Source organism: Austrofundulus limnaeus, unplaced genomic scaffold (assembly GCF_001266775.1).
Source record: "Austrofundulus limnaeus strain Quisiro unplaced genomic scaffold, Austrofundulus_limnaeus-1.0 Scaffold56, whole genome shotgun sequence".
Taxonomy (NCBI): Eukaryota; Metazoa; Chordata; class Actinopteri; order Cyprinodontiformes; family Rivulidae; genus Austrofundulus; species Austrofundulus limnaeus.
The window spans coordinates 736,699-742,708 of record NW_013952458.1 but is presented as its reverse complement, the minus strand read 5'-3'; positions in this window follow the sequence as shown (position 1 = coordinate 742,708).

Genomic DNA, 6,010 nt, shown 5'->3' with positions numbered 1-6,010 from the left:
GTTGTAATGTGACAAAATATGGAAAAGTTCAAGGGGTATGAATACTTTTGCAAACCACTGTATGTAAGAAGAATGAGGTTGATTATAAAGGAGTCACAGTTCTTTTTGTCAAAAGTAGTAAARCCAAGGATGACAGTCTCATAACTGAGATGAGTTTGTGGAGAAATAACAAATATAAGGTTCATTATATCATTCCAGAGTTTTCTGGTATGATGACAGTTCCAAAACAAATGAGACATATCTTCAGCCTGCGTGGAACAGAAGGAGCACATTACATCAATATTTTTTTTTAATCTAGACAAATATTGTTTAGTAGGGTAGCATCTGTGGACAGGTTTATGTCACTTCTTTAACTTTGTTTATTACAAAGAACTGAGGTAGAGACCAAACCTTCTTCCAGTTAATATTGTGCATGTATACCAATAAACAGTAGCACAGGGTTGAGAAATGATTTGTTGTTGAAAAAGTGAATGAATATTCTTATTTTGGAAGTCGACAATAGACAAATTTTAGCAACAGAAGTATCCATTAAATTGTACGAGATAGGGTCTGGTTTCTGATTAAAGATTCCTTTCATAATCTTTATGAGGCCAGAGGAAATGGCATCGAAGACAATCGCGAACTCCTTAGCAGTAACTGGAAATTTAAAATGAGACAGAAATTCACTGTAACTGAATAAAGATCCTTGAGTATTAAATAACTGTCTTACATACATTGTTGTTTTTTCTCCAGTTTTCAATGTAAAGGGACTTGTTCTTATGTAAAATATCTCTATTATGCCAAATGATATCTTTGTGAGGAGGAAAGTTGTGTTTATAAATCAATAACCAAGACAGCAAACATTGTTTATGAAAAACTGACAGTTTGACTGGGATTTTTTCAGGGTTATAGCTGCACTGTAAAAGAAAATCAAGGCCACCTAGTTGAGAAAATACATAATTAGGAATGAAGCTCCAAATTGAAGTGGGACGTAACAGATGTTGTTGTATCCACCTGACTTTTAAAGTGTTATTTAATGTAGAAAAGTCCAGGAAATTTAATCCCCCATTATATATGGATTNAATTTAATCCCCCATTATATATGGATTTATAATAACACATTTTTAAATATAATGAATTTTATATGTTTCCAAAGAGAACTGAATAACATCTGGTCAATCCTTTTACAGGTGCCGTTATCTACAGAGGAGATGCCATGTGAGCATTGTCTTTCCCTTCAGAGTTAAATCTCTGTGCAGCCAGTGGTTTTGTTTTTTCCTGGTTCTGTCAATAACAGGAGACAAATTTTCAACACATCTGCTTTTTCCATTTTTGGTAATGGTGATTCCTAAGTACACAACATTTTGCTTAACTGGTATGTTGCGTATAGAAGATGAAATACAATTCTTTACAGCAAAAAGTTCACATTTATTAACATTTAAATATAACCCAGAGGCTTTAGAAAAGGTTTGAATAATATCAAGAGCTAAAGGAACCTGTTCTGAGTTACGTAAGAAGAGAGTAGTATCGTCTGCTAGTTGACTTATTAGAAGATTCCTGTTTGCTATATTAATACCTTGTAAAGAGCTCGCACCAAGATGAGTTGACAGAAGCTGGCCAGCTAGGAGAAAGAGGTATGGAGAAATAGGGCATCCTTGCCTAATGCCTCGATGTAACTGAAATCTAGGGGACGATCCTGATTTTAATTTGATGGCACTGTTGCCATTAGCATAGAGAGTTTGAACGGCTTTGATAAAGAGGGGACCAAATCCAAATTTTTCTAGAGCTAARAATAGGAAGTCATGTTCTACAGAGTCAAAGGCTTTTTTAAAGTCAAGAAAAAGAACAAAACTATCATCATCAATTAAATCTCAGTAGTCAATCATATCTAGGACCARCCTAATATTATTAGAGATGCGACRTCCTTTCATAAATCCTGACTGGGTTTCATCAATAATATTATCTAATACGTTTTTAAGACGTTTGGCCAAAACCAAGGCAAGAATTTTACAATCGTTATTTAATAGACAGATGGGGCGCCAATTATCTAAAAGAAGAATGTCTTTTTTTGGCTTATGAATTAGAGTGGTAAGGCATTGAGTAAGGATGGCAGGAAGTGAACCTTTGTTAAAGCTCTCTAAATATACTTGAAGRAGAAAAGGGGTCAACTGATTAGAGAATAATTTATAAAATTCGGAGCTTAAACCATCTACCCCTGGAGATTTGTTAAGCTTGAGGTGTTTAATAGCTTCTGAAATGCCAAGAAAAGAAATTTCCTGATCACAGCAGAATCTATTACATTCATCAATTTTGTTTAAGATTTGGAAGCGAATCAAAAAACTGTGCAGCATAATCACTTTTAAATGAGGAGCTGTATAAAGATTTATAAAAGTTAGCACAGAAGGAGGCAATTTCACGAGAATCGTTGCAGACATTTCCATTAATCTTTMATTTGTGTGTAGTATTAGTATTAGAGCGACTCTTTTCTAATCTAAAAAATACGAGGAATTCTGTTCACCTTTTTCCAACCATGTTTTTCTAGATCTAATGAAAGCCCCTTCTGCTCTAATCTTGTACATTTCATCTAAACTATTCTGTAATTCTGAAAAAGTAGTTTTCTCCTGATCAGACATTTGAGCCACTGATTTCAGGGCAGTTAAATTGGCTATTATTGTATCTTCTGACATTCTCTTTTTCCTAGATATATCCTTACCACATTTTCTTAAGAACTTTCCAATTTCAAAAGTTCCCAATTTCACCCCAAAATTTTCTCAGTATTTGCTTTGGACCAATATCTATTAAAGATTTGAGAGCATGGATAACATAGTCATGTTTTAAAATTGAACTATTTAGTTTCCAAAATGAATAACACTGTGTAGTATTTGATTGAAAATTTAAAGTGATATGAATGACACAGTGATCTGTAAGGGGAGTCAGCAAAACATTACGATTTGATATTTCTGATAMATGGTTARACAYCAGCCAGTAATCAATGCGAGATTGGAGTGATCGTTGTTTATTRTGCCGTGTGTACATTTCGACAGCCTTCCATTGAAGCATTTTTGTCCTCGAAGTTAGCTCATTCACGTCGCTAACTAAGCTAGCAGCGTGTGCTCCCTTTCGTTTAGTTTTAGTAGAGACAAAAAGGCAGTCTATGGCAGTATTATTACAAAAACAACAACAACAACAACAACAACAACAACAACAACAAAAACAGTTCGGCACTTGAAGGTGATTACACGTAGTGCACACACCCTGCAACCTCTTTCTTGCTCAGCCTCCTACTACAAGTAACTAAAGACAGCATTTTTTCACTCTGTTGACTGAAACACCAGCTTATTGCAAACACAACACAGTGATACAATTTTTAAAACTTAACATTTCAATATTGTTAGTCTTTGACTAATAAACATATAAACACTCGCATACCTTTACTGATCTCTCAGACGTGAACTTACGAGAAAKATCGCGAGATTTTAAATTAGCTTAAAACAGAAATATTGTCGCTAGCGCCATCTAGCGCCTCGGAGTGGAAAACCAGTTTTTCATTGCTTTGTTTGAACCACCAGGTGGGAGCAAAGGCTTTCTGCCCAATTTTGATTAAGCTCAGTAAAATATAATTTAAAAAAAAAAAGTAAAACGTAATTTTAACATTGCCTTAGTAGCCTTGTGAATGTCAATGTGTTTTTAGAATAGAATAGAATAGAATAGAATAGAATAGAATAGAATAGAATAGAATAGAATAGAATAGAATAGCTTTTATTATCCCTCAATGGGGAAATTCATATGTATCAAAATATATATATTTTTTATGCAGAATTTGATGCACAAGTAACCCATGTGAGTCTATTTTGGACACACTTGGTTTAATGAAAATGAAACTACAGCTATTATGTTTCCCTTTTGTTTTAACTCAAATTACACTGCATCCACATAGCCAACCCATTAACTCATTCCACTTTTATTTACCACCTTATATTATAAAGTTTCTATAAAATATTTTGGAACCTATTTTTTATTTCCTCTGAAGCTCTTCCGACATTTTGATTTGTCTGGGTTTGGTCTGTTGTGCTTTTAATTTTGCATGGACTCTGGTCTTGCTCCATCTGTTGTGGTCTTCTCTGCAAAGTTGCTTGAGTAACCGGACACACATCCTCCCTGTGTGAATTAATAATTCAGAAACKGACGAAAATTTCAGACGCTGGTATAGTATCTTTTAGATGCTGTTGCACAAGCAGTAGGTGTTCCCCGGKTGCTAGAAAATGTCCAAAAGACGATGGGTGGAATTCAAGATCTGCCAGACCATAAGCTGTTCAGCACCGGTCAGCCGGAGACCCAGAGCATCTTCCCCTGCTGCTGCTGCTGCTGGTATGTTTACAAAASAGGAATTAAAAAAGCAGGAATAATAAGTTCATTATGAAGATGCAAGAGGTAAAAATACCTATAGACTCTGTGAAAATTAGGAATTCATCATTCAGTTCTGGCTGTAGAAATAAGGGCAACACTTTCGTTTTTTGTTACATTTGGTTGGAAGGTAAACAATAAAAAGAATAATATAGTAGGCAAGTAAGATAGTTTTATAAATTTGTGTTTAGCATTTCTTCAACTTCACAATATTCTTTATAAAACATAAAGGAAATAATATAAAAGTACAATTTAAAATATTTTTGAAGTATTAAATCTTGTCTAAGTGAAAAAAAGTTAAAAAAATAATAATAACAGTTCAAATAAGCTCAAATTCTTTTTATTTAAAGAATGTTTAATTCAAAGGATTTTATTAATATGTTTGTTTTGTTTGGAGTTGCTCAGTAAAAAAACACTGAGCTTCATTTTTCTCATCTTATCCTCCATCTGTCTTAAAGCCGATGCTGCTTTCTCTTCAGTCCTTGAGCCACAACAGCTCAGATATTTCCTCTTTAGAGAAGAATGCTGCACCTTTAATCTTAGAGCAATCTGATCAAAAATCCTGCTGTAAAAAGGTAAAACTCAGGGCCCTTTTATGTGCAGGCATCAGCTTTGAAATGAAAATATTTAGTATCAGAAAGAAAATTCAACTGGGACAGCTTTGGCAGCCTCTCCTCCCGTTGCCATAGAAACTGGGCAGACTAAACATAATKCAGACTGGAGGTTTTACAGGCAAATTTATGAGATTATAGCTTTCAAATATCCATCCATTTTTCCATTTTCTTGCTTCTCCTTTCTGTGTCCAGAGGGAGCTGGGGCCTGTATGTCCAGCAGTTAGTGTCTTCAGTCCATCAAAAAGACAGGTGGAAATAAAATACAAAGTTATGAAGTGATATGAAGAAGTTATGGATGAAAAAAAAATCTTATAGCTGAGGGCGTGCCATCCGACAGAACTTAAAAAAAGGTAACAAGTAAAAACGTGCAGAGAGCTAAACAAATATTTTCTCTCTTCGCAGGAGATTTTAAATTGAAAAGTGAAAAAAAAAGGCTATTTGATTTCTTTATGAGTTTATTTCTAAAAGTCATGATGGATAAAACATTTCTCATTCTAAATCTTTATGCATATAAAAACTATAGCCTTGGTCATTCAGTTTTCATWCCAAATAAAGTTCTTTAACAAGCAAGTAAACAGTTAGGTTTTTTTGTATTGCAAATTTATATCACATCTATGTTGCCCACCCAAAAGGAAATGGCAAAAAAGGATASATTTAACGTAATTAGTAAGGTTGCACAGCGTCCAGGGATTTAGTACTTCAATAACTACATAAAAATGCGAAAATGTAAATAAATATGAAAATTTAAAAAATTAGAGTACCTTTATCGGTATAAATGCATGTAAAAATACAACTGCACAGTTTAATAATATTTCATGGTTTAAAAAATACATAAAATCCTCTCAGACATAATTTAGAATGCAGATTTTTGCGTTTTAAACAAAGAAAAGTAATAATTCCGATAGCAAGTGAAGCCACCACCAGTGAACAGTCAGTGGGCGTGGCTTTGAATGCACCTACTCTACGTCATCATTTGGGTCTCATGTTTACGTGGAAAACATGGCGACGGACTA